Source organism: Hemitrygon akajei, chromosome 8 (assembly GCF_048418815.1).
Source record: "Hemitrygon akajei chromosome 8, sHemAka1.3, whole genome shotgun sequence".
Classification (NCBI taxonomy): domain Eukaryota; kingdom Metazoa; phylum Chordata; class Chondrichthyes; order Myliobatiformes; family Dasyatidae; genus Hemitrygon; species Hemitrygon akajei.
Genome location: NC_133131.1, coordinates 38,125,929 through 38,144,449, shown reverse-complemented (window position 1 = coordinate 38,144,449; position 18,521 = coordinate 38,125,929). Strand labels below are relative to the sequence as shown.

The window sequence follows — 18,521 nt, the reverse complement described above, 5'->3', positions numbered from 1 at the left end:
GTCTGATTGAGATCTGGTGGCCAAAGAGGGTTCAGGTTTCTCCACTGAGGATTGGAGGATCTACACTTAGTGATCATAGGTTAAGGATGAAAGGTAAAATGTTTAAGAGGAACATGAGGGGAAACTTCTTCACTCAGAAGGCCGTGAGAGTGTGGAACAAGCTGCCAGCTCAAGTGGTACATGTGAGCTCGATTTCAACGTTTAAGAGAAGCTTGGATAGGTATATACTTGGCAGGGGTATGGAGGGCTATGGTCCCCGTGCAGGTCAATGGGAGTAGCTAGTTTAAGTAGTTTGGCATGGACTAGATGGGCCAAAGGGCCCGTTTCTGTGTTGTACTTTTCTCTGACTCTAGGTCCTAATACTGTACCAGAGTTTTGCAGTGCAACAGGGTATCACAGGATTCAACAGATGTCTCGGCAATCTCCTCTGAATACATGCCAATAAAAGATCAGGATCACCAGTGAGAAGCAAATAAACTCAGTACAGGGGCTGTCATCAGGTCAAAATGTAATAGCCAAGTCAAGTGCACTGTTAGTGCTGCTTATGAAGCTGCTATGCTTTCTGGCATTGAAATACATTTCCACACACTGCCACAGCGGTACGGTCAGGGCGCAGCCGTGCTGTGCATGACAATAAATGAACCAAGTGCTATTAATTGGTTCACTCTCTGGTGAATATATCTCTTGCTTCACTGGATCTGCACACCACTGGCAAATGCATATTTCATTGGCCCCCCTGCACTGTGTGACAAGACCACATCATTAGGTCCGGGGACAAATAGAGTTGGAAACGGACAAGTATGGCAGATTTCCTTCCCTGAAGGGCACAGGTAAACCAAGTAAGCTTTTACAACGGGAGCTTTTGGTTACTGTTACTGAAGCAAGCTATATTTTTTATTCCAAGTTTAATTTATTAACCGATGCTAACTTTTTTATTCCAAGTTTAATTTATTAAGTTCGAACTGTGCTGATGCCAAGGTGAGATTTAAGCAGATCACCTACTGAGGCTTCTGCATCGCTAGTCTGGGAACACAATGAGGTTACCATTTCTCTCAGTATCTCTCTGTCTTCATGCCTTTCAGATTTATTAGTGGATATAGTAACACTTAAGGCTTTTTTAAAATATGTTTATCTAGTTCTTTTTCAAAAGTCACAAAAGAATCTGCACTATATTTAAAAAGTGCTTCCTTGTACCTTGGAACTTATAAACGTTAACTTTTGGTCTTTGACTCCTCCGCTGGTAGAATAATTTTTCTCCATTTATCACATATAAGTTTTTGTACAGCAGATTTCCTCTCAGCTTCTGTGCTCCAGGGGAAACTATACATCATCCCTGAAATCCCTCATTTTAGCAAATCTTTTCTTAAGCCTCTCTAAGGCCTGAAATGAAAAGAGTGGTCAATGTTTAAAGAGGTTCAACCAAATCTTGTTTCATTGTCTCTGCTTCAATTTATGAAGCCCAGGATTCCACAAGCTTTCTAAAACGACCCTGCAACATTCAGCGACTTATACATGTATACACCCAGTTCCTGTACTGTCTTATTACAATTGGACCACCCAGTCTACATTGCAACACCCCATTCTTCCTGCCGAAATGTTTCCGCAATCATATCTGCATAATATCTGTCACAGTCTGCGAGACAGTTCTCCCACTTGGCACAACCCCCTCGATCAGGGCTTCCCAACCTGGGATCCACGGACCCCTTGCTTAATGGTATTGGTCCTTGGCAGAAAAAAGGTTGGGGACCCCTGCACTAGAGTTTCACTGAGGAGCACAGTGCCGTCCAAGTCCAGTTACTACCAGATGGTCAGGCCAGTTTCAGTCATGTGCTAGTACGATCCAACTGAATGGCTTGCTAAGCCATTACAGGTACCGATTAGGAGTCAACTGGATTGAGTAGGCAGTCGGGGAGAGAACGAGGGATTTCCCTAAAGAAACTCCTTTAACAACGGTACCTGCCCAAGCCTGCATTTGAGCCCTGCAGTAAATATTCCGAGCTGCCTGGTAGATGTCCAGGTTACTGGAACATTCTGCAGCTTCTGCTTCCTCTCAGGCAGCAACTCATGATGCGTTCAAGCAAGCTGGGGGAGGGGAAAGTATTTCCTGTGTCAGACACGGTGCAAGGCATAAACTGAGTGTCATGGCCCTGTTCAGAAACGCTCTGCAATCGAGTCAGACAACGTGCGGCTTCTGCTGCACAGCAGCAACCAGAGACCGAGTGAGTTTGTGTGGACCACAGCTTCCTGAGCTCGTGAAGCACGGTCTCTATCCTCCTCAAGGCTTTCTGTAATGACATATTGCCAGCTCACAAAAAAAAACTTTTCGAGAATATGCTGCAAAAAAATTGAAAACATATATAGTGGCGATTTACTCATTCAATTCATTGGACTTTAATTTTCTTCTTTGGAGCTGAGCTTCATCCACTAGATCTTCAACAGGTGGGGACATGGACAGTATTTTCTAGCCTTCCTCATGTATCAGGGAACTGCTTCTTTGTACATGAAATAGCTGCCATTTGCAGTGGAGTGACCTCTTGCTTCTAGCTCGACTTCTCAGAACATAAACATCGATAAATCGGGGGGGGGGGGGGGAGTAATTAACGTAAAAGCCACAGATGTGGCTTGTCGGCATTCTAACACTGCACTGCACTTGGAGGCCAAGTGGAAGGTGGCCTCCTCTTGTGCCAAATGAGGCCATCCTCAGAGCGGAGGAGCAACACCTTATATTCCATCTGGGTAGCCTCCAACCTGATGGCGTAAGTATCGATTTCTCCTTCCAGTAAACAAACTCCCACCACCCACTCTGACCTTTTACTTCTTCTCATCTGCCTATTACTTCCCCCTGGGTTCGCTCCTCCTCCCCTTTCTCCTATGGTTCACTCCTCTCCAGCCCTCGACCTTTCCCATCCACCCTGGCTTCACCCATCACCTTCCAGCTGGCCTCCTCCCCCTCCCCCCGCCTTCTTATTCTGGCGTCTTTGCCCTTCCTCCTCAGTCCCGAAGAAGGGCCTTGGCCTGAAACGTCAACTGTTTATTCATTTCCACGGACGCTGCCAGACTTGCTGAGTTCCTCCAGCATTTTGTATTTGTGTTGCCTCAGATTTAAAGCATCGACAGACTTCCTTCTGCTTGCTTTGCATGGCAACTTTGCATATCACGGCTGCATAGACTTTAACCGAGTAATGTTTCCAAATGGGCATTAAAATATGAAAATGCCCATGGTTTATTTGTTACACTACAACTACTTTCTTGTTGAGAGGTTAAGCTCGGAGGCTGATTGCCAGTGACATTTTTACATTGTTGAGAAGCAGGCATATGACATGACTATCCTGTCCATTAAAGATCTGTATGGACACAGAGGACAGAACTCCACCAACACTAAGGATCCTCACTATGCAGAACATGCCCTCTTCTTGTTGTTGCCATCAGGGACGAGATAAAGGAGCTTGAAGACCCATAGTCCAACAATTAAGAAGAATCTTTCTCCCCTCTGCCATCAGATTTCTGAACTGTCCATGAACACAACCTCATTATTTTTATTTCTGTACTATCTGTTTAATTTTGCAATTTATAATAATTTTATATCTTTGCACTTCCTCTACTGCTGCAAAACAACTTCTACATCAGTGATAATAAATTTGATTCTTATTCATTACAAGATGTTCGAAAATTCCTCTTGCCGTTTGAAAAATTTCAAATTATGGGCCTCATGAATTTTAAACAAGCTTCAAATTTGCTTATTGAACTTTCACACCATGCAAGTAATTATTCAGCTCGCTGGATCTTTAAGGATTTCTGCTTTCCTGAGTGAGAGAGGCCAAGGCAAATTCAACCACGTGACAGTGGCTATGGTCTAGCACAGGGTTAATGGAAACTCTGGACCACACAATAAGACACCAGGGCCCCGATGAAGGGTCTCCATCTGAAACACTGACTGTTTATCTCCCTCCGTAGATGACGCCTGACCCACTGAGTTCCTGCAGTATTTTGTGTGTTGCTCCAGATCTCCGGCATCTGCAGTCTCTAACGTTGTGAGACTGACTGGCAGCAATATTAAATTCTAATTAGTATGCTGACAGTGGAAAATAACTGTGCTTTCCTGTGGGGTAAGAGGCATTATGCCATCGAAAGATGTCAAGTCTACAGCCTTCACACTGGATTTTAAGGAGATATAGACAAGTGTTAGAGAGTGGATGGCTTTATGAAGAGAGCCACAAGGTATGTGACTTGATGGCATAGTCGACAAAGGGGTAAAGAGAGGGAGATGCACACAATATCCAAAGACTGGACAACTTGAGAAGGGGATTAGACTGTAGGGTTGGAGTATGTGACAGAGACAGGGGAATTAGAGAAGGGTACAGTTGACAGCCTTGTGAAATTATGTAAAACCAGTTGGATGGTGGACAACCACTCTGATGACACTTAGGTAGTGGAAGGAATGGAGTGATAGAGCTGCCTGGTATCTATTACATTTGGAGGGACACCTGTAGATGATTTCAGTTCAGAGAAGTATATAGATAAAGAAGAGAAGGTGCATAGTAACTTCTTCCAACAGACTGCAGCCAAACCCTCTGGAGTCCAGCACCTGAAGGAGTTGTGGAGGCTAGATCACTGGATCCAAGAGGAGGTAAATATATCTTTGAGGAGCTGAAGCTTGATGAATTGAGGACTATTGATAACTGACACAGAGAGAAGTTGAGGCCTGGGACAGATCAGCCACGATCATATTGAATGATGGGAGCAGGCCTGAGGGGCCAGCTGGCCTATTCATGTGCTTGCCCAATGTTTTAATTCAATTTTCAGTTTAGAAACCAAAGAATAACAACAATATTAAGTAATAAAATTGTCTCATGTCTGGAATACTGTATTAATATAACACAAATGATAAGCAATCTAAACAGATAGTTGAACTTAACATTACACAATTATAAAACCTGGGTACTTTCTCTCCCCATATAGATTGTTAATTTTATTCAGTTTGGTTTAATTTGTTTCTGATTTTTTTTAATTGATTGACTTTTAAAATTCCCTTTCAATTTGTTATGTTTCCTTTAATTCTGCTTTGCTCTGCCCTTGCAATGTAAAGAAATATCGCCAACAATGCTAATATTGCTGGGCATTCACCAGACATTTCTTCCTACAAACTGCCGGAGGATCTCAAGCGTCTTGCCGCATCTGTGGTGGGAAATGGACAGTCGAGGTTTTGGGTCAAGGCCTTGTACTCTTCAAACCTGATGAAGGATTTCAAATCCAAAAAGCACAATTTGAGGAGAGACTTCCTCCAATAAACCAGACAATATCTTTCCCTAAACAAAAAAAACCCCAATGAACAAAAATTCAAATCATGGTGCTACATGAAACAACACAAAACTACACTAGACTATGCGAGACAGCACAAAACTACATTAGACTTCACACCTACACGGGATTACACAAAGTGCACAAAACAGTGCAAGACAGTACAATAATTATTAAACAAGACAATAGGCACAGTAAAGGGCAAATTACAATATAATAATAAATGATGTAAATATAAACAATGTTTTAGAAGGAATTGGGAAAGAAATGAGCAAAAATTGCAAAGGGTATGGGGGGGATGGTGTGTGTGTGTGTGTGTGTGTGTGTGTGTGTGTGTGTGTGTGTGTGTGTGTGTGTGTGTGTGTGTGTGTGTGTGTGTGTGTGTGTGTGTGTGTGTGTGTGTGTGTGTGTGTGTGTGTGTGTTTGTGTGTGTGTGTGTGTGTGAGTGTGAGTGTGAGAGAGAGAGACAAGACTCTGGAATTGAGGAGTCTAATGACTTGGGGGAAGAAACTGTTGCACAGTCTGGTCGTGAGAGCCCGAATGCTTCGGTACCTTTTGCCAGATGGCAGGAGGGAGAAGAGTTTGTATGAGTGGCGTGTGGGGTGATTAACCACCCGTCACAGATCGTATCATCCACTTATACACTAGGAGCAATTCAGAGTGGCCTCTTAACTTACTAGCCCACAGGTCCTTGAGATGTGAGAAGACATCAAGGTTCTTGGAGCACACCCAGGTGCTCTGAAGGAGAATGTGTGAACGCTAGGCAGCATGAAGGGTGAGGATTGAATCTGGGTCACTGAAGTGGTGAGGCAGCAGTTTCACTTGCTATGCCACTGTGCAACCTCTACAGATCTGTCTCTAAACAAAGGGTTTGATCTTAACCACCTGACTAGCAGACTGAAGCCTCTGTTAATTGCATCCTACCCCAGTCAGATCTTCAAACAGACGCTGGAGTATATTTAGCATTTTCATTGATGAAATAGAGTAAGCGTTCTGCACACCATGTTGAAGTATTAACCTAACTAATGTACAGGTGTTGGTGCCCTTACAATCTTCCCACTTCCAATGCAAAAAATGCACCATTCAGGTTGAAATATGGTGGTGTGATTTGGACAGTTAAGCAGCTTTTAGAAATTCCTAAGCACAATTTGAAAGCAAGATTTCCTCCAGTAAAGCAAGCAATATCTTTCCCTAAACAAGAAAAAAAATTGAAACAAAATTAACTGGCTGTTTGTATGGATGGAGCACGTGTGTGAAAACAGCTCCCATGTCCATGTACATCATAACATAAAGAGAGCACCAAGTTACAATAAAGTGCTCCACAGTACAAATCCTTCCCCTGTAGCGATGTGCTACACACAGCACTGAAATAACGACACGCAGTTGGTAAGTCGTTTCGAGACTAGTTTATTCAAACTTCGCGGCGCTGGCATTTAATCCCTAGCGCCCGCCCTCTCCGGGCGGAAATGAAGTCAGAGATGCATTACCAAAGTCTCCCCCTGCATGCTGGCTATTTGTGAGCCGGTTCGCCTGCGCAGAAAGTGGGTCGCCACATAACCCCCCCCCCCCCAGAACCGGCGATACACCCCCCAATGTCCACAGTCTGGATCAGCCTCTGTTTGGGAGGTCTGCCTCTGTGCCGCGGTGCCTGAACCTCGACCGGCTGCGCCAAGTCCACATGGGCTGGTTTGAGTCGGTCCACCGTGAAAACCTCCTCTTTCCCCCCAATGTCCAGAACGTATGTGGACCCGTTGTTGTTGATCACCTTGAACGGCCCCTCGTACGGCTGCTGTAGCGGCGCCCGGTGTCCGCCCCTTCGTACAAACACAAACTTACAGTTCTGCAGGTCTTTGGGTACATGGGTCGGGTTCTGCCCATACTGTGAAGTCGGTACGGGGGCCAGGTTGCCGTGCCTTTCGCGTAGCCTGTCCAGGACAGCTGTGGGTTCTTCCTCTTGCCCCCTTGGGGCTGGTATGAACTCTCCTGGGACAGCCAGGGGTGCGCCGTACACCAACTCGGCCGACGAGGTGTGCAGATCCTCTTTGGGCGCTGTGCGAATTCCAAGCAGGACCCAGGGAAGCTCGTCCACCCAGTTAGGTCCACTCAGGCGGGCCATGAGAGTCGACTTCAAGTGATGGTGGAAGCGTTCCACTAGTCCGTTCGACTGTGGGTGGTAGGCAGTAGTGTGGTGTAGCTGCGTTCCCAACAGGCTGGCCACAGCCGACCACAGGCTGGAGGTGAACTGGGCGCCTCTGTCGGAGGTAATGTGGGCCGGTACCCCGAAGCATGCTACCCAGGTTGCAATCAGTGCTCGGGCGCAGGAATCGGCAGATGTGTCGGTGAGCGGGACCGCCTCTGGCCACCTCGTGAACCGGTCTACCATAGTTAAGAGGTACCGCGCTCCTCGGGACACTGGTAGGGGGCCCACGATATCCACATGAATGTGGTGGAACCTCCGGCGGGTGGGTTCGAACTGCTGCGGCGGGGATTTAGTGTGCCACTGCACCTTGGCTCTTTGGCACTGCGCGCACGTTCTGGCCCATTCACTGACCTGCTTGCGAAGTCCGTGCCACGTGAACTTGCTGGAGACCAGCCGGACGGTTGTCCTGATAGATGAGTGCGCCAAACCGTGTATGGAGTCGAAAACTCGCCGCCTCCAGGCTGCCGGGACGATGGGGCGAGGTTGGCCGGTAGCCACGTCGCACAGGAGGGTCCTCTCACCTGGGCCTACGAGAAAGTCCTGCAGCTGCAAACCCGAGACTGCGGTCCGGTAGCTGGGCATCTCATCATCTGCCTGCTGCACCTCTGCCAGTGCTGCATAGTCCACCCCCAGGGACAGGGCCTGGACAGCTGGTCTGGAGAGTGCGTCCGCCACGACGTTGTCCTTTCCCGAGACATGCTGGATGTCCGTCGTGTACTCGGAGATGTAGGACAGATGTCGCTGCTGGCGAGCCGACCAGGGATTGGACACCTTTGTGAATGCGAAGGTCAACGGTTTGTGGTCCGTGAACGTGGTGAACGGCCTGCCTTCTAAGAAGTACCTGAAATGCTGGATTGCCAGATACAGTGCCAACAGCTCCCAGTCGAAAGCACTGTACTTGAGTTCGAGTGCTTGTAGGTGCTTGCTGAAGAACGCCAAGGGTTGCCAGCGCCCCTCGATGAGCTGCTCCAGCACCCCACCAACTGCTGTGTCGGATGCGTCCACCCTGAGTGCGGTCAGAACGTCCGTTCTGGGGTGCACCAGCATCGTGGCATCTGCCAAGGCTTCCTTGGCTTTAAAGAAAGCGTCCACGGCCTCCTCGTCCCAAGTAATGTCCTTGCCTTTACCCGACATCAGGGTGTACAAAGGGCGCATGATACGGGCTGCTAAGGGGAGGAAACGGCGGTAGAAGTTCACCATACCAACGAACTCCTGTAGGCTTTTGACCGTGTTGGGCCGGGCAAGTGGCGGATCGCGTCTACCTTGGCGGGTAGAGGTGTTGCCCCGTCTTTGGTAATCCTGTGGCCCAGGAAGTCGATGGTATAGAGACCGAACTGGCATTTGGCCGGGTTGATCGTGAGGCCGAAATCACTCAGGCAGGAGTAGAGCTGGCGGAGGTGGGACATATGCTCCTGGCGACTACTGCTGGCTATAAGGATGTCGTCCAAATAGATGAATGCAAAGTCCAGGTCGCGTCCCACCACATCCATTAGCCGCTGGAACGTCTGTGCGGCATTCTTCAGGCCGAACAGCATTCGGAGGAACTCAAACAGGCCGAACGTGGTGATAAGTGCTGTTTTGGGGATGTCTTCAGGGTGTACCGGGATTTGATGGTATCCCCGGACGAGGTCTACTTTGGAAAATATTCTTGCCCCGTGCAGGTTTGCTGCAAAGTCCTGTATGTGCGGCACGAGGTAACGGTCTGGAGTTGTAGCCTCGTTCAGTCTGCGGTAGTCGCCGCATGGTCTCCAACCCCCGGCTGCTTTGGGCACCATGTGCAGGGGAGGAGGCCCATGGGCTGTCGGATCTCCGTACGATCCCCAATTCCTCCTTCCTCTTGAACTCCTCCTTTGTCAGGTGCAGCTTTTCCGGGGGGAGCCTTCGTGCGCGGGCGTGGAGGGGTGGTCTCTTGGTCGGGATGTGGTGCTGAACCCCGTGTCTGGGCATGGCTGCCGTGAACTGCGGTGCCAGAATCGATGGAAAGTCCGCCAGGATTCTGGTAAATTCGTTGTCTGACAGCGTGATGGAGTCCAGGTGTGGGGCCGGCAACTTGGCTTCACCCAGTGAGAATGTCTGGAAAGTCTCGGCATGTACCAGTCTTTTCCCTTGCAAGTCGACCAGCAGGCTGTGAGCTCGCAAGAAGTCTGCCCCCAGGAGTGGTTGGGCCACGGCGGCCAGTGTGAAGTCCCACGTGAACCGGCTGGCGCCGAACTGCAGCTGCACTGTGCGGGTGCCGTAGGTCCGTATTGTGCTGCCGTTTGCGGCCCTCAGGGTGGCCTGGCTTCCTGTTGCGGGTGTCGTACCCCGTCGGGGGCAAGACGCTGATTTCCGCCCCGGTGTCGACCAAGAAGCGGTGTCCCGACTGTTTGTCTCAGACGTACAAGAGACTGTCCTGGTGGCCAGCCACCATAGTCATTAGCGGCAGCTGGCCCTGGCCCTGGCCCTTGCAGGGCGGGTGACAACGGCGGGCTTTTGTGCCCCACCACTGGTGGTAGAAACACCACAGTTCACTGGTCTCCTCACTCCTGTCTCTGTGTTGTGTGCGTTCCCCTGCCGGGCCTGGTCTGGTCTGCTGTTGGGCGCGTGGCCTGGTAATCTGACCGACGGACGCCACGCTCTCCCTCTTGGGTTTCCACAGCACATCTGCCCGGGCCACCACCTTCCGGGGGTCGCTGAAATCTGCGTCGGCCAGCAGCAGATGTATGTCCTCAGGCAGTTGCTCTAGGAATGCTTGCTCAAACATGAGGCAGGGCTTGTGTTCGTCAGCCAGGGCCAGCATCTTGTTCATCAATGCTGACGGCAGCCTGTCTCCCAAACCGTCCAGGTGAAGCAGGCGGGCACCCCGCTCACACTGTGAGAGGCCAAAGGTCCCAATGAGCAGTGCTTTGAATGCTTCATATTTGCCTTCTTCCGGGGACGACTGTATGAAATCCGCAACCTGGGCAGCCGTCACCACGTGGTAGTAACGCGTGGAATCAGAGGATATCTGCCGAATCAGGAACTGGGCTTCTGCTTGGCTAAACCACACGCGTGGTCGCAGTGTTCAGAAAGTCGGCAGTTGTAGCGAAACTGCATGAACAGATGAAGAGTCGGTTATCTTTGGTCCAAATCCCGTTTGGACCGTCGGGGTCACCAATGTAGCGATGTGCTACACACAGCGCTGAAATAACGACACGCAGTCGGTAAGTCGTTTCGAGACTAGTTTATTCAAACTGCGGCGCTGGCATTTAATCCCTAGCGCCCACCCTCTCCGGGTGGAAATGACGTCAGAGGTGCATTACCAAAGTCTCGCCCCACACGTTGGCTATTTGTGAGCCGGTTCGCCTGCGCAGAAAGTGGGTCGCCACACCCCATTAACCATATGTTTATGTCCTTGCCAAATGGATGGAGCAGGAGCCACATCCTCGTGCGTCCTCTCATATCCATTCACCACGTTTAATTATTTTGGAGTGGATTTGGATATCGTTCCCTTTGTACTGCTCTGTATATAAATATTCAGTATGCTCTCTCACCCAGAGCAGGTGAGAATTCTGATAACCACACGTACCATCTGTTCTAAATCCTCTTGGGATTCTGATATAACCCAGCATTGCTAATTCCTTTGAGCAGATTGCCTGTGTTTTAAATTTTAATGCACTCGTTTTTATCTGATGCACTCGGAACAACGCAAGTTCAGTTTTCCAGATTTTTGATCTCTTTTTGACTTGATTTTTCTCGCCCGGCTTTTGTGCAGGGTTCGCAATGAGATTGAAGGCTGATCTGGTGTGAGCTGTGGTATAATTGTTTGGAATTCAAATGATAATTAATAGTTACAATCAGGCAATGGAGAAAACTCGGGGAGAAAATGATGAATTTACAAAACTATCTCCACTGTTTAACATAAGGAAATCAGGGATGATATATAGGACTTGGCGCCCATTTGAAATGTATGCACAGAACTTTTAATCGGCTTTTACAGGGTCAGAATTAGCAGCTGAAGAAGGAGTGACAAAGTTAAGTGTATTATTGCTGTCAGGACTGCACTGGTAATAAATGAAGGCAAAATGCAGCCCAGTTCAGATAAAAATGAATTTCCATTGGCTGGATTGGACCCATCAAGTAAAATAAAGAAACTAATGTTCCTTTTAATACATAACAAGGGATGTACTGAAATATAAAGGCCTTGAGGTGGAATTGCTCAAAAAACACGCACTAAAATGGTATTCTGTGCATTTACGGCGGCCTGTTTGGATGCCATTAGTTGCAAGTGTTGCTGTCTTCAAAAGGCCACAAGCCAGCATCCATCTCCCAAGACCACATTATTTCTAGTGAGCAATCTCAGGAGTCCTAACCACAATGAAATTAGTCTACATACGACCTACTCCTACATGCAAAAATGGAGGGAGGAAAGTAATAAAGCAAGATAGTTTGCTGAACATCTGTCAGTGGGAAATGGTTGGAAGCTATTATTAAAAGCACTGTCTCAGGGCACATCCAAGGTAATTAGGCATAATCAAAGTGGCTTTGCAGGAGGAAATCCTGTTTGACCAGTTCATTGCTGGTCTGTGAACAAGCAACTTGTGCTGTGATAAAGGGAGCCAGGTGGATGTACCATATTCAGGTGGCCAAATAGCATTTGACAAGATGTCACATCAAAGAGTATCATGGAAAATAAAAGCTCAGTGTAAGAGATACCATATTAACATGGATAGAAGAGTGAGTCCCACACAGATCAGCACTAGGGGCCAAGGACCAAAGATCTGGCAGCTAAAATCACTAATCGCGCAAAGACTGGTGGGAAAGTATGTCGTGTCGGCGGCATGAGGAGAAATCAATGGGACGAGTGAGTGGGGAAAGAATAAAAGACTGGCAAATGGAATATTATATCGGAAAAGATTGCATTATCCATTTTGGTAGGGAAACGGAAAAAGATGATCGAAATGGCAAGAGTTTGCAGAGCTTTAAGAAGCCAAGGAATTGGGTGTTCAAGGGCTCACAGGTGCAGGAAGCATGGCAAAAGTTAACATCAGAACAATAGAATACAAAAGCAGGGACAGTGTATTGTTTGATATTATATCAGGCATCAAGTAAAGTCTTCTATTTTCTAGAGATAAACAGTGAGAGGGGACTTAACTGAAACATACAAAACCCTGATGCATCATGGATGCTTTATCTGTGAGAGTATTTAGTACTAGGAGTCACTGTTGCAAAATAAGGGATCACCCATTTAAGGCAGAGAGGAAGTGATTTTTCACCCCACCCCCACTGAGAGGATCATAAACTGTTACAACTTCCTTCCCCAAAAGGAAACAGGAGTTTTTGAACGTTTTTAAGGCAGAATTATATAAGAATCTTGATAAACAGGGAGCAAAAGATTAGGCAAGTAGAAGGGAATGTGTTTTGTTTACAAGGAAATCAGCCTTGACCTTATCACTGTTAGCGCAGTACTTTACAGCGCCAACGATCACCAAGCACGGTTCCATTCCTGCCGCTGTCTGTAAGGAGTTTGTACGTTCTCCCCGTGACCACGTGGGTTTCCTCCTGCATTCCAATGACATGCAGGTTAGCACTAGTAAGTTCTGGACATGCTATGTTGGCACCAGAAACATGGTGACATTTGCGGACTGCCCCCAGTGCATCCTCAAATTGTGTTGGTCGTTTATGCAAAAGGTGCGTTTCATTCTATGTTTCGATATACATGTAACAAAGATCATCGTTAAATCTTTAAATAGTCAATTAGGCTTAAGGGACACGTGACTTATTCCTGTTTCTAATTTTATATTTGTATACATATATCTCTTTGGAAAAGATAGTATTTACTAAATTCAACCAAGGCTGGAAGTCATTATGCTGCTTGGAGAGAGATGTGGCATACACTCAGTGTCAACTTTATTGAGTACACCTGTAATTTATGCAAATATCTTATCAGTCAATCATGTGACAGCAACTCAGAATCAGATTTATCATCACCAGCATGTCTCATGTAGTTTGCAATAAAACTGATTCTGAGTTGCTGTTACATAATTGGCTGATAAGATATTTACATTACCGTAGATTCCGGACTACAGAGCGCACCTGATTAAAAGCCGCTGGCTCTAATTTTAGAAATAAAATCAATTTTTTAATTGTAAAGGCCGCACCGGATTTTAGGCCGCACCGCTACTTTTAAATATACATACGTATCGGTAACACAAATTACGTTGCATATACTTTTTTACTGAACAGCACGAACAACATTCCAATATCTCCTAGCGACTGGTAAAAATATATATACTGCAGCCTACCAGGAAAAGTTATTGATCGCCTTTAACTTAAAAGCAGCGTTTTCGCTCGGGTCTGATGAGCTCGCGTAACGCGATCGGGTCTAATCGGGTCTGATGTGCTCGGGTCTGACGCGCTCGGGTCTGATGAGCTCGGGTCTGACGCGCTCGGGTCTGATGAGCTCGCGTAACGCGATCGGGTCTAATCGGGTCTGACGCGCTCATGTAATGCCCCCACCTTCCCGTATATATCCCACAAGACGCGGCGAAACCGGGTGTGACGTCATAGCATCCCGGGATGTAGTACAGAAAACAAATATAGTTAAAACACTTCTAACTTTAACTAACAAATGAATTACTAAGCGAAAATATTATAAACTAAGTAACTGCCATAAAGGCAGCACAATGCTTTTCTTCGAGTGTTTTCCATGTTGATGAGGGTGAGTACAAATGACTGATTTACAATAATTTAATTGTGAAAGTGCGCTTGATTTATCGTACAATTTCATTGGACCTCTGTGAACTACTCATCAATTTTATTGGTCTACTGTTACGAGGCAAAATGTTTACGAGGCGGCATGAAAAAAAACCATGTATTAGCCGCTCTGGATTAAAGGCCGCAGAGTTCAAAGCTGTTCAAAATGTGGGAAAAAAGTAGCGGCTTATAATCCGGAATCTACGGTAATGAGCAGGTGTACAGGTGTACTTCATAAAGTTGCCACTGAGTCTATGTCACATCTCTCTCCAAGCAGCATAATGACTTCCAGCCCTGGTTGAATTTAGTAATGCAAATAAGGTCAAATCAGTTGTTTTTCAGATCAAACATCAGAATGGGAAAGAAATGTGATCTTAATGACTTTGACCGTAGAATGATTGTTGGTGCCAGATGAGGTGATTTGAGTATCTCAGAAACTACTGATCTCCTGGGATTTTTGTGCAGAGAATGGTGTGAAAAACAACAGGAAAAATTGAGTAGCAGTTCTGACGTGAAAACGCCTTGTTGATGAGAGCAGTCAGAGGAGAATGGCCAGACTGGTTCATGCTGACAGGAAGGCAACAGTGATTCAAATAACCATACAACAGCGGTATGCAGAAGAGCACCTCTGAATGCACAACATGTCAAACTTTGAAGTGGATTGACTACAGCAGCAGAATACCACACTGGGTTCCACTAAAGTGGTTACTGAGTGAATATTGCAACTGTATAAAACTTTAGTTAGGTCACATTTGGAGTATTGTGTGCAGTTCTAGATGCCATACTATGAAAAGAGTGTGGAGGCTTGGTAAAGATGTAGAAGAGGTTCACCAGGATGAGGTCTGGATCAGAGTGCACCAGCTATAAGGGTAGATTGGACAAACTGGGATTGTTTTCACTGGATATCCTGATAGAAGTAAATAAATTTATAAGAAGCACAGGTGCCTGAGAGGAACATGGTGATCTGCCTCAATGACAACCACCCAGTAACACTTACATCCACTGTGATGAAGTGCTTTGAGAGGTTGGTGATGAAACATATCAACTCCTGCCTCAGAAGTGACTTGGATCTGCTCCAATTTGCTTACCGGAGCATCGGCTCCACAGCAGGTGTCATTTCATTGACCTTAGCCCCAATACCTCCTTGTGCAACTTGTTCCTCGTTTTCCTCATACACAGACCGCAAGTCAGTTCGGATTGGCAGCAACATCTCTTCCACAATCTCCATTAGCACAGGAGCACCACAAGGCTGTGTGCTTAGTCCCCCTGCTCTACTCTCTTTATACTTGTGATTGTGAAGTTAAACGTAGCTCCAATGCCATCTTTAAGTTTGCCGATGACACCGCTATTGTCGGCCAAATCAAAGGTGGTGAAGAATCAGTATACAGGAGGAGACCGAAAATCTAGCTGAGTGGTGCCACTTCACAACCTCTCTCTCAATGTGTAAGCAAGACCAAGGAGCTGATTATTGATTTCAGGAGGAGGAAACTAGAGGTCCATGAGCCAATCAATCCTCATCAGAGGTGGAGAGGGTCAGCGACTTTAAATTCCTTGCTGTTAGCATTTCAGAGGACCTGTCCTGGGCCCACCTTGTAAATGCAATTATGAAGAAGGTGCAGCAGTGCCTCTACTTCCTTAGAAGTTAGCAAAGATTTGGCATGGCAACTAAAACTTTGACAAACTTCTATAGATGTGTGGTGGAGAATATATTGACTGGCTGCAGCACAGCCTGGTATAGAAACACCAATGCCCTTGAACAGAAAATCCTACAAAAAGTAGTGGATATAGCCCAGTCCATCACAGGTAAAGCCCTCCCCACTATCGAACTCAGCTACATGGAGCGTTGTTGCAGGAAAGCAGCATCCATCATCAGGGACACCCACCACCCAAGGTCATCCACTTTTCTTCATGCTGCCATCAGAAAAAAGGTACAGAAGGATCAGTGCTCAAACCCCAAGTCCAGTAACAGTTACTACCCCTCAGCCACCAGGTCCAGTAACAGTTACTAACCCTCAGCCACCAGGTCCAGTAACAGTTACTAACCCCTAGCCACCAGGTCCAGTAACAGTTACTACCCCTCAGCCACCAGGTCCAGTAACAGTTACTAACCCTCAGCCACCAGGTCCAGTAATAGTTACTACCCCTCAACCACCAGGCTCTTGACCAGAGGGGATAACTTCACTCAACTTCACTTGCCTCATCACTGAACTGTTCCCACAATCAATGGACTCACTTTCAAGGACTCTTCAGCTCACGATCTCAATATTTATAGCTTATTTATTTATTATTAATACTTTTTTTTCCTTCTATCTTTTTGCATTTGTCCAGTTTGTCATCTTTTGCCACACAGGACATCTGCCCTGGTGGGGTGGGCTTTCATTGATTCTTTTATGGATATTGGATTTATTAAGTATGCCCACAAGAACGAATCTCAGGGTTGTATATGGTGACATATATGTACTTTGATAATACATTGACTTTGGACTTTGAAGCCAGATCAGGTGGATAGTCAGTTTTAATCCCCACAGTAAAAATGGTAAACCATTATATAGTTAAGGAGAGAATGAAGGTAATATAGAACATAGAAATCTACAGCACATTACAGGCCCTTCAGCCCACAATGTTGTGCTGACCGTGTAACCTCCTCTAGAAACTGCCTAGAATTTCCCTAGTGCATAGCCTTCCATTCTTCTAAGCTCCATGTACCTAGTTCTTAAAAGACCCTATTGTATCCCCCTCCATCACCGTCGCCAGCAGTGCATTCCATACACCTACCACTCTGTGTGTGTAAAACCTACACCTGCCATCCCCTTGGTACCTATTTCCAAGCACCTTAAAACTGTGCCCCCTCATGTTAGCCATTTCAGCCCTGGGAAAAAGCCTCTGGCTATCCAGACGATCAGTGCCCCTCATTATCTTAAACACCTCTATCAGGTCACCTCTCATTCTCTGTCGCTCCAAGGAGAAAAGTCCAAGTACACTCAACCTATTCTCATAAAGTATGCCCTTCAATCCAGGCAACATCCAAGTAAATCTCCTCTGCACTCTCTCTGTAGTATCCACATCCTTCCTGTAGTGAGGTGACCAGAACTGAACCCAGTTCTCCAAGTGGCTGACCAAGGTCTTATTTAGCTGTAACATTACCTCACGGCCCTTGAACTCAGTCCCACGGTTGATGAAGGCCAACGCACCATACGCCTTCTTACCAACACTCTCAACCTGCGCAGCAGCTTTGAGTGCCTATCGACACGGATCTCATGATCTCTCAGATCCTCCACACTGCCAAGAATCTTACCATTTGTATTATATTCTGTCTTCAAATTGGACCTACCAAAGTGAACCACTTCACACTTATCTGGGTTGAAGTCCATCTGCCACTTCTCAGTCTAGTTCTGCATCCTACTGATGTCCTGCTATAACCTCTGACAGCCCTCCAGACTATCCACAACACCCTCAACCTTTGTGTCATCAGCACAATGTGAGGCAAGTTTGTTTTTAAAATACACATAGAGTAGTAAATGTCTGAAATATGCTGCCAGGGGAGGTTATAGAAACAGATACAATAGCAATGTTTAAGAGGCATTTATGAAAACACATGAACAGGCAGTGAACGGAGAGATAGAGATCATAGACAGGCAGATGAGATTAATTTAATTTGACATCATGGGCGGCACAGATACGGTGAGCTTAAAAGCCTGTCCCTGCACTGTTTTATTTTAAGTTGTGGCCATCTCCTAACTCCTATTTAAACCTGCAGAAGCTCCTGAAACACCATCAAATTTCCACATCAACAGAGGCCTCCCAGACCAGAAAACCTGGGGGACTTCATCAACGCTTGAACTCTGCTCGTGACTACTCGAATACTCTCCCACCTGAGTCAGGATGACCTACGACAAGCGCGAGCATCTTTCCCATCACAAATACCCAGTCCGAGCTGCAGCTTTGAGCTCACGACCTTTCGTCTCAGATTCAAGGGAGGGAGAAAGGAAGCCTCAGAAAAATCAAACTAACACAAAGGTGTTAATCCATTTGATTAAGCAGTATGAAAACATTCCCAAGCAAAGGACTTTTGTCTCTGAGGTGCTTAATTTGATGTCTTCACAGCTCACAATCAGATGGGCTAATAAAAGTGGAATGTAATTTAAACTATCAATTATCTCAGAGCATCTGTCTGCAGGTATAAATAACCCACATAATAATTTTGGATCCCTCTCCTTGAACATTCTGTTAACATCATGACTGGGTCAGATTTGAGACTGCCTGCTCACATTTGGGTCTTTTAACACTTGGACATCACTATAATTAAAAT

At 46.4% G+C, this 18,521-nt stretch overlaps 1 protein-coding gene across 1 annotated transcript in view; it reads right to left on the bottom strand.

Moving 5' to 3' along the window:
- The window catches only part of vps37d (VPS37D subunit of ESCRT-I), a 64,315-nt gene that overhangs the window by 8,972 nt on the left and 36,822 nt on the right, over positions 1–18,521 (bottom strand). The window lies entirely within an intron of this gene.